We start from the raw sequence: 15,502 nt of genomic DNA, 5'->3' as shown, positions 1-15,502 counted from the left end.
CTTCTCTATAGACTACCTCTGTTAGACTTAAATGCAACTCATGAATTCCAACCTCTAAGTCATATTTAACTGCCACAAAGGGGTTGAAGCTGAGAATTTTTTTTAAAAATGGTGCAAATGTTTCTGAGGAAAACAGTTTACTAAAATTATCTTTTTCATAGACAGTTATGAACCTCACTTTCCTAATTCTTTACTCATGTGACAGTGACCCTACATTTGCCTCATGTCTATGTGAAAATAAGATATGATAATTGATCACTTTAAGAATGGCCACAATTGTATCTGCTAAATGACTTGCACAGGCATGAAGAAGTACTGCTTCAAATTAGGAGCAAAGAAAAGAAAGAACAGCAATAGCATCCTTTCATAACAGTTTTTATATTGTTTCCTCAACAAAACTATTTGTTGTTCTTGTTAGGACAAGATTCCTAAGGCCTCCAAAGTAAGAATGGCTATATACAGAGAATTTTCAAACAGTATCTTGCTGAGGACACTTGACTGTTAGAAAAGCTTTGGGGTAAAAGGAGTCAGTCATGAAAGCTACCCAAAGAGGCTTGTGGATTTCTCTTAAACTTAAATATTTAGAAGGATCTTGTAACTCACCCATGTGTTCTTTCCAAAGGAGATCATAGTTAGGATAATACATCTCTCATCTCAGACACCTTTCATCCTTACAGAATTCAATTTTTGAGTGGAAAGAGTTGTTGGCCTTTTATTCCAGAGCAAGTATTGTATTCATATATGTAATACTGGAGAAATATGGAATGGACTGCTTAATCAAAAGGAACACATTTCTTAAAATAATAAATGTATAATTTAGATTTTAGAAACAAAAAGGATTGTTGTAACCATGTAGATCTAGAAAGGTTGTTTTTTTTCCCAGCCTATAAAATGGTCTTTTAAAACATTTCTACCTACTATAATGCCAATTTTATATATTTTTAAAGTCCAAAAATATTTATTGGATCTCTGCCTTCCTTTAATACACAGAGCAGGCATCTATTCCTCTGTGATACCTTTCTTGGCCCTTCCAGGTACTAATGCCATCTTATATCTTGTCTATATGTTATGTTCAGATTTATGTGCCACTTCCTGCTTTAAAATTTAATTTCTATGGGCTTCTGGGTTAAGATGGCAGCAGAGTAAAAAGCAGCTGCTTAACCTCTCTTAACCGAAACATATAGGGCTCCTCAAGGGTACATAAAAACAAATCCAGATGAACAAAGGGACCCCCCCCAACAGGGCACAGCATTGAAGGTACGTGGGATTGGGGCATTTCCATGCTATAAGGGGATGAAATAGCTCTACTAAAATGCGAGCTGAGCAATCCCCCACACACACACACCACCTACAGGGCCAAAACCAGGGCCCAAGAGTTAGAGCAAATTTGGGGCACCCATTAAGTCCTTGGCAGCTACCTGGGGTCACCAGAGCCTGTTCCTGAGAACAGAAAGACTTAAGACCTCAAGAGGCTAAAGAACACACAGACTTTGAACACAGACCCTGAGCTCAGGCTCTGTTGCAGCTGCAGATGTGGATTCTGAGTGCAGGCGCAGACCTTGGGTGAGGACCCAGTGTAGAGGGGTGCATGACTGTGGAAGCATTGCCCTGAGACTGTTAAAGGAGCTTCAGGAAGAGGAACAAGTAAGGGGACCACCAGGAGGCTTGACCCTGAGAACAACTAGACCTGAGACCTCAGGAGCCTAAAGAGCGCAGATAGACCCTGGGCTTGAGGATAAAGCTGAGAGGGCATGCGGCTCACAATGGCAAGCCAGAGATAAGAACCCCAGAAGAGAAAGATCAAGAAGAAATATTTAACACTCTACAACTTTTACACAGAAAAAATCCAGACAACAGAGCAAACAGCAGAGGAGAACAAACAAGTAACCATATCCAAACCTTCCCCCCAAAAATGATAACTGGTCACAAGCTTTTGTTATTGTTAAAAATGATGAAGGCCAAGATCAAAAGGGAGAATAGTATTTTAATAAAAGCCATGCTGATAGAGATAAACTGACCATGCGCCTGTAAGAAAAACCTATTCCAACCTCACCTCAGCCATTTACCTTCCTCTCTCCTCGAGCTCAGGTAACTAAAGAGGCAGTTCCAAGTCACTTCCCCCTAATTTCAAACAGTCCCTCACATTGAATACGTCATCCAAAACAGAAAACCCATTGGACCACAGGAAATGTAGTTTCAAGTATTCCAAGTGATTTTAAATGACACACTATTGAAGAGTTCAAATCTGAGATTATGAGAAAGATGGTAGAGAACTGGCAAGAAAATAACAGTTTAAAAGCAGAATTTCACAATTAGAAAGTGAGGCTCAGAAATCAAATGAATTGATAAGCAAATTGAAGACCAGAAATGACCAGCTGGAAGACTCGAAGAACCAAACAGACCAGATTCAAAAGGAAAACCAAAAGATAATAGCTGAAAACCGGTCTCTAAAGGCTAGAATTGGGCAATTAGAAAAAGATGTTCCCAAATCAAAGGAACTGATAAGCAAATTGGATACCAAAATCAAACAGCTGGAAAACAGGATAGACCAAATTGAAAAGGAAAATCAAAAGAATATAGCAAAAATCCAGTCTCTAAAGACAAGAATTGGGCACGTAGAAGCCAATGATCTCTCAAGACATCAAGAACAAATAAAACAAAGTCAAAAGACTGATAAAATAGAAGTAAACATGAAATATCTCACTGAGAAATTGAAAGATCAAGAAAACAGGTCTAGAAGAGATAATTTGAGAATCACTGGTTTTCCCAAAAAAGCAGAAATTAATAGAAATTTGGACTCCATACTAAGGGAAATTATTCAGCAAAATTGCCCTGAAGTTCTACAAGAGGGCAATATAGACATTGAAAGGATCTACAGATCACCCTCTACACTAAAGCCGGAAAAGACAACCCCCAGGAATATAATAGCCAAATTCAAGAGCTTCTAAGTAAAATACAAAATTTTACAAGAAGCCAGAAAGAGACAATTTAGATATCAAGGAGCATCAATCAGGATCACACAAGATCTGGCAGCCTCCACACTATTAGACCACAAGGCTTGGAATATGATATTCAGAAAGGCAAGAGAACTGGGTCTACAACCAAGGATGACCTACCCATCAAAACGGACTGTATACTTCCAGGGGAAAGTATCAGCATTCAACACAATAGAAGATTTTCAAGTATTTGCACAGAAAAGACCATGACTAAATGGAAAGTTCGATATCCAACCACAAAAACCAAGAGAAATATGAAAATGTTAATAAGAAACAGAGGGGAAAGAAAGAAAACTCTTATTTTTAAATTTGACTCTTTAAGGGCTTCAATAAGATCTAATTATTTGTATTCCTATATGGAGAAATGTTATGTGTAATTCTCTGTAGTCAACTCTATTCACTATTATAGTATCCTCTATTATAGTAATTAGAAGAATTATTCACAGGGAGAGGTTGGAGTACTAAATGGTTTAAGATGATAAGGGGATGGGTGGGAAAGAATGGATGAATAGTAGAGGACACCAAGAGAAACTCGAATGAATAAAAAAAATAGGATATTCTATGACACACAAAGAGGACATGGGAAGGGGAGGGGATGAATATTATTATAAGAAGGAGAGGAAGAGAGCATTAATAGGTAATATTTAAACCTTACTCTCAGTGGAATTAACCCTGAGAGGGAAGAGTAGCTATATCCATTGAGATATAGAACTCTATCTAACCCTACTGAGAAAGTCAGAAGGGATAAACCAAGTGGAACAAAGGAGTGGGGAGGTCAAAAAAGGGAGGGGAGGAGAAGGGAGTGGGAATTCATTAGGTCTTAACAATAAAACGAGGGGAATAACAAGGGAGGAGGTAGAAAGGGTAGTACATCAAGGGAGGGGACAAGGGTTACTGGTTTAAAACAAATCACTGGGTTGAAAAGAAATAGACTAAGAAGAAGGGGTAGAATTAAAAGAGGATACCAAAATGTTGGGGAATACACAACTGATCATTATAACTCTGAATGTGAATGGGATGATTGATTATACTAAATTAAAAAGCTTTTGTACAAACAAAAACAATGCAACCAAAATCAGAAGGGAAACAACAAATTGGGAAAAAAATCTTTATAACAAAAACTCTGACAGGGGTCTAATTACTCAAATATACAAGGAGTTAAATCAATTGTATAAAAAATCAAGCCATTTCCCAATTGATAAATAGGCAAGGGACATGAATAGGCAATTTTCAGATAAAGAAATCAAAACTATCAATAAGCACATGAGAAAGTTCTCTAAATCTCTAATAATTAGAGAAATGCAAATTAAAACAATGCTGAGGTATCACCCCACACCTAGTAGATTGGCTAAATGATAGAAGGGGAGAGTAATGAATGTTGGAGGGGATGTGGCCAAATTGGGACATTAATGCATTCCTGGTGGAGTTGTGAACTGATCCAACCATTCTGGATGGCAATTTGGAACTACACTTAAAGGGCTATAAAAGATTGCCTGCCCTTTGATCTAGCCATACCGTTGTTGGTCTGTACCCCAAAGAGATCATAGATAAACAGACTTTTTTTTTTACAGGGAAGGAACTTTTCATTTCGTCTTTGAATGTCTTACACACAGTAGATGCTTAATAAATGGATACGAAAATATTTATAGCTATGATTTTTGTGGTGGCAAAAAACTGGAAAACAAGGGTGTGCCCTTCTTTTGGGGAATGGCTGAACAAACTGTGGTATATGTTGGTGATGGAATACTATTGTGCTCAAAGGAATAATAAACTGGAGGAATTTCATGTGAACTGGAAAGACCTCCAGGAATTGATGCACAGCGAAAGGAGCAGAGCCAGAAGAACATTGTACACAGAGACCAATACACTGTGGTAAAATAGAATGTAATGGACTTCTGTACTAGCAACAATGCAATGGCCAAGGACAATTCTGAGGGATTTATGGAAAAGAACGATACCCACATTCAGAGGAAGAACTACAGGAGAGGAAACACAGAAGAAAGGCAACCGCTTGAACGCATGGGTTGAGGCGGACATGATTGGGGATGTAGACTCAAAATGACCACACCAATGCAACTATCAACAATTTGGAAATAACTCTTGATTGATGACACATGTCAAAACCAGGGGAAATGCACATCAGCTATAGGGGGGGAGTAGGTCGGGAGCGTGAAGGGGAAAGTAAGAACATGAATCATGTAACTGATAACTTCTCTAAAAAATAAAAATTATTAAAATTATTTTCTATGAAAGTAGCAATTTTTTGTATTTTTTCTTGTTTCCCATGGGCTTAAGATAGTAACTGACACCTATTAAGCACTTAATAAAGGTTTGTTAATTGGTTGACACTTGACAACAGGAGTAGCCTAGTTCCTTTTCTAATCATCTGATTCATGATTGATATCCCTTTTGCCTCTGGCAGCTAGGTCAGATTTGCAAATGTAATGAAATTCATTTGTGCTCAATATATGTCTCTTTCTTGCTTTCTGGATAACCTGAAATATCAGTTCTTCAAAGACCATGACATACTGGATAGCCATATAGCAGTGCTAGAGAACATTTGTGTGAAATGAAAAAGAGATGAGGTTTTACCCAAGGGAGCAACTTGGTATTTTTAAAAGGATTATGCAATGTCCAAAATATAATCCATGCCAAACTCTTCTTTCTATTCAATCCTAGGTCCAATTTATGGTTCATAGGCAATGAATATCACAGATAGATATACTAACTCATTGGAAGGACCATATGACTATTATAGCAAAGCAATCTGGTATTTTTTAGGGATTCATTTTTTTTTTCTTGGATGGATTCTTAGGCTAATCTCTTATAGTTAACTATCAAAAAGTTCTCAAAATGATTTTCATTAGGACTAATATAATAAATAGTTATGTTTCAAATTTCTTATAATTATAAAAATCTATTAAACATCAGCTTGGGGCCAATGTCGTAGTAGGCAATGTAACCAAGAAGGAGAATTCATTCATGTCTCTTATCTATTCATTATTAATTAATTAGCAGACTTCTAGAGAATAAAGGCCAAGACTATAGTTCATGCCCAAATAATAATGATAGCAAACCTCTTGATAGCAAGGCTTATTATATGAGGTACTTAAAAATTATTTCCTTATTTTATCCCCACAGCAATCCTATAAGGTAGTAACTTTTACTATCCTCATTCGAAAGATATGAAAACTAAGTCAACAAGAGGTTCGATAACTTGCCCAGGGTCACATAGCTCATAAAAGATTGAATGCAGGTTTGAATTGACATATTCCTGACTTTAGGTCTGGTGTTCTACGCAGTGTACCATCTATCTGTCCCTAGTGTGCTGCCTACAGATCACTCACTTGTTAAATGACTAACACTATCATAACAGCTTACAATTTATATTATGTAAGAGCCATTTTGAGGTATTCAGAATTTTCCTTCTATATGACAAAATGGTGACTATTATCTCTTTAAATACTCAAGATCAGAAGTAATTTCTCTACTGCTCATTCAATAATGGGGTTTTGAAGCAGCCTAATATTTGAATTTTATATACAATTTTGATTTGAATTTTATATAAAAGTTCTTCTATTCAAGACCTAAACCTCATGTTTCTCCAAGGTGTGGAGTTATTCATTTATGATAGCTATTTATGATAGTATTGTGGCTAACCATTTTCTTTATTTATACAAAAGGGTCAATAAGGATGAAATATTTGAGTAAAATTGTTTTGAACAATTTCCTGTGTTCTGCAATATTTTTGTATTCTCAGGAGTAGTAGCCTTGCCTCAATAATCCTTAATTAACTCTTGCAAGTCTTTTCTAGACAGCCTGGGACTTGCTGACCTGAGATATTGGCTTCATGATCTTGAAAAAGGGTGAGGATCAAGTGTAAGTCATGTTGAAGGCTATGACAGTGTATATAAGAACTTTAAGATTCTAGCAGGGTAGGTTTTTTAATACTTGCTCAAGTGTGAGCTGTTCAAGATCAGGCAAAGATCAGAAAGTCATTGCTAATTGGTTGGCAAGTAGTTAATGAATTTTTTAGATCACAGTTGCCCATGAAAAAGAAAAACACAAAATGACTCTCAGTTCTTTGTGGCCACTTATTACTTTCAGAATAAGAGTGACAGTGAGACAGAGTGTTAAAAAAAGGAGCAACTAGTAATTATTATTCAGGCATCTAATGTATATTTGGCATATATTATTCAGGCTAAGAATCGCAAAGTTTATGGAACATTTGTGAACATTAGTTTAACTGTAGCTATGCTAAATATGAGATTTTCCCAGTTATCAGTCTCATAATATTGTAAGACTTGAACCACAGTATTGTTGACATTCTTGTTATGAATTATATGGGAAAACAAAAGAAACCTGCCACTAAATGGAAGGATGAATCACGCATTGTCTCTGGGGAACTAGATAAAATAGTTTACAAAATTGTTTTCATTATTTTCCCAAAGACAACAAAAAACGTTTCTTCAAAAAAGATTTATTTTAAATAGCATTTAACATCAGTGTAAAAGTTATGTATGCTTGTAGTTATTTATGTTTAAGGAATTTCTATACATAAAACATTCTAGCAGTTTTTCAAAAAGTCCTTCTAAGTCAACATTAAGAATCTATGATTTCCCTTTCACTTACTTTCATTTACTTTTATTGTGACCCTTATTTTGTCATAGGAGATATTGTCTTCTGTTTTTTCATTAAAATTGCATTTTAGTAGTCCATAACATAGGATTGGTGGCACAATTTGTTCAATTGTTTTGTATTGTTCTGGATCTTCATGGTCAGACTCATGTGCGTGTGTGTGTGTGTGTGTGTGTGTGTGTGTGTGTGTGTGTGTGTGTGTGTAAGAGAGAAGCAGTTGGGGTACACAAAGATATGATTCCTAAAGAAAACCCTCTGTAGTCAGGCCACCATATAGACCAGACAAACATAGGTCCCCATATGACAGTGAAGTTCCTGAGGAAAGAAGTGACAGTGAGGAATTCTTCAATTAAGACAGGAGGTAAAAGAATCTGGACCACCAGCAAAGGAGCAATTTCAGAGTGGAAAGTGGTTCCTGGATCAGTAAGAGAGCATCAACCAAACTTGGCCAGAGTAAAAACAAGGGAAAAGATCCATGACATTGAGAAATAAAATCAGATGTTATATTTTCTGGATCAGGACCAATATGAGGATCAACTTAATCTTTTCCCCTCTTTAAAGCATAGAGAAGCATCCTGTGTACTACCACAAATTTGGATGCCTGTAAATACCTTTGAGATCTATGACTTTTAATACATATGCTTTGTTAGTCTAACAACCTTGAGTTCATTCTTCTTGAGGTGAGACAAAATTTCATTCAGGATAATAATATATCTGGGGGACTGTATAGATTCCTGGATGTTGGTGATTAAAGAGAGGTAATTTTCCTTTAATTCCTAGTAATTCTGAGTGTTTTCCTTTTGCAAGGAGGTTTCAATTTATTTGAAAGTCTATACTTTTAAGTTTAAATAGGTCCTTGAAGAAAGAAGTTTTTTGTAGTAAGGTGAAGTATTGTCATGATTGGTGATTGACTCAAGTATTAATTCTTTTCAAGATATTTTTATTTATCTTTTTAGTAGTCAGGTTAAATAAAAATCCATCCTGAAATCTGATGTTTTCTTAGTCTGAGTGAGTTTTTTTTTAAACCCTTACCTTCCGTCTTGGAGTCAATACTGTGTATTGGCTCCAAGGCAGAAGAGTGGTAAAGGTAGGCAATGGGGATCAAGTGACTTGCCCAGGGTCACACAGCTGAGAAGTGGCTGAGGCCATATTTGAACCTAGGACCTCCCGTCTCTAGGCCTGACTATCATTCCACTGAGCTACCCAGCTGCCCCCGAGTGAGTTTTTATGGGAATTGAGGATCCCTTTCTTTTTGTCATAATGTGGCAGGAGAAATAAAATATATATCAAATATATATGTGTGTGTATATATATACCTAGACTTTGCAATCTAGGTTCAACTAGGCTTTTCCCTGGAAGATAAGGAAGCTATACCCAAGATTTGATCAGTGCAGAAAGTTAAGACTTTTGATATATATTTTATGGTTTATTTCCATTACTGGTGATATAGCATCATTTTGCCTTGCATCCAGTTAACTCTCATAATTTAAAGCAAAAATAATATAGTGAAGATAATGGTAATTTATGTGTAAACATCTGTTGCAAAGGATGAGAAGGTAGTAAAAGTCTAAGAGCTTGATAAGATACTTCAAAATAATCAAGTGTATACACTAATACATGGCAGCTTTACAGAAAGATATACCCAAAGGAAGGGAAAAATGGTGGAAAATATGGTTCTATATTAAGAACTGAGAATAAAAATCTTTAACCAAACAGAAGTCTCATGTCTATTTATAGTTAATATTTCTTGAAGAGGAGATTTAGAAGGCACAACACATGGCAAAAACTGAATAACATCAGAAAAAGTGAAATTGACTATATCTTAGGCATGGAACATCTGGTTACTGATATGGAAGTCATTTCTGAATCAGCTGTCTTTTTGTTGTCAGATAACCTTCTGTTTAAAACAAAGGTCAAAATTTATACCTAATTAAAAGAAAGAATGAAAATGGGAAGACACTACATGAAATTATATTTGCTTTAATCTGATCTATTCAGAACTTTTTGATACTAAAAAATGGGAAGTGTATTAATTCTAGTCATCATTACTTAATGAAGTTTAGCCCATCTAAACTTATTGGTAAGACGTGTAGTCAAAAATAATATCCGATAACTGATAAACTCTTTGAGATCAGGGATTTCCCCTCGCCCCCTTTTATCCAGTATGATGCCATTCATTGCATTCTTAATAAATACATGAATTGGTGCAACCACTTCATCCAACACACATTTGTTTTCTTTGTGGATTGGAGAGATACAGAGGCCAAGGGTAATACCAGTTGAGAAAATACAGTTCAGGACTTAGCTAATATACAAACTTTAGCAAAAGAATCCTTCCTCTCTCAACATTTTGTATTTAACCCAATAGTTTGTATTTATTTTGTATAATGCCCAGTTTTCAAGCCTGGAGTTTTGTTACTAAGACTACTAACTGATAGATCTTTGTTGATAAGTGTTATTTCCCTATCTGGACATTCCCCATACCAAAGAAATCCAGTTCTGTTCCTAATACCCCATCAGGTTTACATTAAGTTGGCTGATCATTTCTAATGGGCCAAAGTTGAAAATCATATAAATGATAAACTATATTGGGGCATTATATTATTTTAGATTAGCCTTTCCATGAAGTAAAATTGCTGAAAAACTGATTGAAATTTAGGGTACCAAAAGAGGGTAAGGTATAAGGCCTTAAGTGTTTTCATTTTATTCTTAAATATTTAACAATTTTATAAAAAGATGATTATAGTAGATGAGAGTGTCCGAAATTAGGAAGCACATTTTTTTTGTGTGTAACTCTTGGGGAAATTTTTGGCATGTGAGCCCTAATGTTAATGTGGGTTATTCCCCCATCATTACACTGAAATGTAGCCTAGAGTTACTCATTTAATATTAAAATCATTCTTTAATAATGACCACAAACAGAGTTTAAATGAATTTGTGTCTCTAAAAATACAAATTGGCTATTATATTATATTGTTGGTATGTTTGTTCAATCTGCTTTTGAGGGCTGTTTACTATATATTGGACTGATTGCCTTTCCTTAGCTTTTCCTGGCTTAAGAAGAAAAAACCTAATATGTTCTTAATTTTTTTTTAGGAAGAGGTCTGAATATTACTGCTATGATAGTTCTCAATTCTGGTACATGACAACTTATATAAATGCTTTTACTTCTTTTTTATTATCATTTTAAACAAGAAGTTTATTTAAACAACATGTTTGACTTGGAGGGAAAACTATCTAGGACAATTTTATAGTAATCTATTCTTACTGAAAAATAGAGATTGCCAAACATGTAAAAATTATGTACAAAAAAAGGTCTGAAATTGTCCTTGTTTTAAAATGATAAAAGAAAAAATACATTGAAATTATCAGTCAAAGACAAAGTTCAAAGATATTTTGGTAAGTTTGTGTGAGTGTGTTTGTGTCTATGTGTGGTATGAAACAGTGAAAGCAAAACAATTTAGTAGAATATAAAGATAAACGTTAAAAAAGAAAAAAATGTAATGAAGAAAAGGGATATTTTCATAGAACCAGTTTGTTTTTTTCCCTCATCTCCTTCTGATGTTGACTAAAACATATGACTGGCCATTTAGTTAAAATATACACATTGTGCCTGTGTACATACATCAATTATGTTATGTATTATAAAAGAATGAAAAAATGGAAATAGAGAAAACTAGACTGCAGTAGTCTGGATGTGGATGAATCAAAGTTTGCTTTTTTAATTTAAGTTTTTAATAATTGCTTTTTAATTGTGACTATACTGTTTTACATGGGAGCAGACATCTGAAGTTCTCTTTTAGTAAATACCTCCTATCTGCTACTGAAACACATCATTTATATCTTCATCCTCCATTTCCAATTGTGTAAGTGTGTCTGTTTCATTGACTTGCTTCTCATCAAACTGGAACATGATTTGACTCATTGACAAACCTTGTCATTCACAATAGACTTTCATTGGTTTTCTAACTGTTATGTGCCTCTTAATTAGGAACTACGTTACTGAACCATCATGCCCAACCACCTTCAAATTAATGTGATCATTATTTCTAGTCTTCACTCTGTCTTTAGGCTTCTCATCTGCTATGATGGAGTCCACGGCCTCCTCAGCTGTTGTTTCACAAAAGAGGGACCAAGATGGTCTGAACCAATAGAATGGGGGAGAGGGCAAGAAATAGCAAGAAAAGGAGGAGCAGGAGAAAGATGATGTTAAAGAGGAAGAGGAAGAGAAACAAGAGAAGGAAGAGTACCCTTAATTCTTACCACACCCTAATCTTCTGTATATTTTTGGATCTCCTTTCTCTACACAACAAAATAATCTTTCTAAGAAAAAAGATGTCATCTCATTAAGTTTATTCTGAGCATTATTCTTTAATATATACATAATATAATCCTTTTAGATTTAGAAGATGCCTCAACAATTACCTATTGCAATTCATCTCAATATAATAAATTACAGTAAAGAAAAAAATCTTAGAGGTCATCTCCATCAGCTAACTTAAGTGAACTAAATTCCATAGCAGTTAAATTACTTGCCCAACATAATAGGGGTAGAAATCTCTTCCAGAAAATTCTAAACAAGTGGGCAGCCATCCTTAAAGATCTGAAATGGGAGGAGGCCACTATTTCCCAAGATATCCCATTCTACTTTTTGATAATTCTAATTTTTCAGAAGTCTTTTTTTCCCTGACATCAAGTCTAAAACATTTTTTTCTTAATTTCTACCCATTGTTACTGATTATACACTCTCAGAATGAATGGAGCAAGTCATAGCCCTTTACTACATGACAAGTCTTCAAATATTTGAGAGCAGTTACCCTATCCCCATACTACATCGTCTCTTCTTCAGGCTAAATTGTTGCATTTCATTCAACCTAATCTCATGTCACATGGATTCAAAATACTTCACAAATCTGGTTGCCTGCTTCTAAACACTTTTCAGGTTATCAGCACTCCTCTTTAACTGTAACCTTTAGAGCAGAACATAAGATTACAGATAGGGTCTGACTTGGGCAGTATAGTGGGACTAAATATCAGATTTAATGGAAATGCCAACCTGGTTTCCAGAGAATAGGTGTACTTCTGTTCTCTCAAAAGAGAGTTGGGAACTAGAGGTGTAGAAAATGGCAAGCACTGTCACACACTATTGCATTATTTATTGGTTTTGCAAACTTGTTTTCCTTTGTGAATGATTGGTATAAAAACAAACAAAAATATGGACAAAATGAAAATAGCAGAAATAATATCAATCAAAACAAATTCAGTAATATTTCTTCCACTGGGTGGCTAACTTCATTATAGTGAAACTGTGTCTTTTGACCCTGGAAAACTCCCTGTTTTGACAGGTAAAACAACATGAAATGAAAATGATAAAAATCCAAGTAAAACTGCTAGAAGACTTTTGCTCGATTTTCTATTCTTTTTCTCAATGATTTACCTCTAAAAAATCATTGAAAAGAAGGCAAAGAATAATGGTATCAGAGTGTTTTCCATCTATGCTACTGAGTATATAAATTTCATAAATGCTACTTCCCAAACATCTGCTCTGGAAAGAACATATCCTGGCCGTGGTTCTTATGAGTCTTCTGACTGCCAAACATAGGCTGTGTGTGAGTGTGAAGGCTGGCTCCCAAACTGGAGTGGATCAGGAATGAGGGCAATGTACAGCAGGTTCAGGAAAGCCGGCAATGTGGGATAGGATGGTGTGCCAGTTTCTATCAGAAATCACTTACATATGTCCATTTGCTTTGTAATTGCAGTATGGTTCATTCCATTATAGAGTCAGAATTACAATGCAGAAAATGCCTAGTGACAAAACTTTATCTCAATGGAAAATGAAATGAGCTACAGATGGTGAAGCTTTGCTAATCTTCTATTACCTGAAGTTATAAGTCTAGATGCAAATCACCAAATGCCCTTTCCTAAAGCTACATAAAACATGACAGGGGAGTTTAACATTTGAGTCAGTTAGACTTCTCATCCTTGACCCCTTAAATGAGTTCCAGAAAGTAGCCTGGTATTTCAGGGAGAAAATGTAATTTTACCATCCCTGGACTAGAAGGAAAAAAAAAAAACAAACGTAGTCATATAAAACATCAACAGTGATAAAAATGAATAGACAAAGAGGAAAAAAAGTGCCTTAATGCATCCTGCAAAGCTCAGCAAAACTATTTTGCTAAGATAAAGTATCAGTGACATATGGCACAAGGTTGCATCACTTCCAAAGGAGTAAATGTATATAAAAAAACAACAAGCTCAAGTTTGAGGAAAGATAAGATTTTTCTGATGCCTACACAATTATGTGGTGAGATATTGTGCTATGGTGTATTGTGGGAAGAGAAGAACTAGACTCTGAATAGAGTCAATTTAGGTGACTTCTCTGAGCCTTAATTTCCTCAGCTTTAAAATGGGAGTTATGATGCCTTCAGTATCTATCTCAAAAGGTTAATGTGAAACTTAAAAGGCATAATATTTTAAAGTATTTCATAATGTTAGACTATAATTTAAATAATTATTACTATAGAAAGATATAGATTATTTTGAAGATTTCTCAAGGTTTTTTTCCTTTAATTTTCTCTCATTAACACCATTGGGCAGGGGAAGTCAAGATGGTGAGGTCAGAAGTAGAATTTTTGCCTCATCACCTCCATAACAACCTAGAAAGCAAACGAAATCTAATTCTGATTAGGACAGCCTAGAAAAGAAGTCACGAGTCATTTTTTCCCAGCCAAGGGTAGCTTAGAAGAAAGATAGAGAGATCTATGGACATTGGGTAGGGGCTGGCCAGGAGTACAGAGCAGCAGCACTTAGGTAGAAGCCCAATGGGCTGGGACAGTATGAGCAGCACTCAGTAACAAGACTGAATACTTGAGCAGAAAGAGATCCCAACTGACTCTCTTACCGGCACTAGGAGCAGGAATGGGTGCCATCTGGCAGCTCTATTGCCCGTTACCCAATTCTAGGTTATAGTTTCAGGGTGCAGAGGAGTAGTCTTGAGAAGGTACCTGTGTAGGGAACAAAGAACAAATTTCAGAATCATGGATGTATAATTCCATTTTTTAAACCCTTACCTTCTGTCTTAGAATTAGTAAGGTGTATTGGTTCCATGACAGAAGAGGAGTAAGGGCTAGGCAATGGGAGTTACATGACTTGCCCAGGGTCACATAGACAGGAAGTGTCTGAGGTCAGATTTGAACCCAGTACCTCCTGTCTCTAAGCCTGGCTCTCAAACCATGGAACAGCCTAGCATCCCCTGTGGATGTATAATTGAAAGCCAAGGATAAAGTAAAGAATCAGTTCTAACCTTTAGTTATGCACATAAACCCACAGTGAAATAAACTGGGCAGGAGGCCAAAACCAAGGAAAGCCAATAGTTCAGTCACTCTGAACTGTAGAAGCAAACAGAGGCCTAAGTGTGAGTATATCCAGCACCATTCCATGGAAATGTAACCACACAAAAACAATCAGACCCAAACTGGGTCAGGAATTTTCAGCATGTAGACCTGAAATGCAGTGGGCAGATTTCTTTCTGGATCCAATCACTTTAGAAGCATCAAAAACTTAGAGAAACCCCAGAATGAGCTGTAAAAGTAGCAGAAAGAAATAAAAGAGAAGCTCATGCCCAGCATCCTCCCTCTTCTCTCTGACCCCAGAGGAGAACAGAGCTCAACGCTAACATAAAATCCAGAGTCAAAGTAGGCTAGAAAAAAGTGAGCAAACATTGTTATGCACCTGTTCGTCTCAGATCTTCTTTCTGGCTTTTCATGACAGTTTCTTTCTCTTGGTCCTCTCCCTAAAATCTGGTTGCCTTTCTCAGACTCCTTGTTGAATCATCATAGTTTGTGCCCTATCCTTTACTGACTGTGTAC

The 15,502-nt window shown here is 35.9% G+C and overlaps 1 pseudogene; it reads right to left on the bottom strand.

The window, feature by feature from the left end:
• Positions 1-11,433: 11,433 nt before the first annotated feature.
• On the bottom strand, positions 11,434-14,563 carry LOC123254184 (annotated as a pseudogene).
• Between the last annotated feature and the right edge of the window lie 939 nt (positions 14,564-15,502).

The sequence above is a fragment of the Gracilinanus agilis genome, chromosome 1 (assembly GCF_016433145.1).
Source record: "Gracilinanus agilis isolate LMUSP501 chromosome 1, AgileGrace, whole genome shotgun sequence".
NCBI lineage: Eukaryota > Metazoa > Chordata > Mammalia > Didelphimorphia > Didelphidae > Gracilinanus > Gracilinanus agilis.
This window is presented reverse-complemented; position numbering and strand designations above follow the sequence as displayed.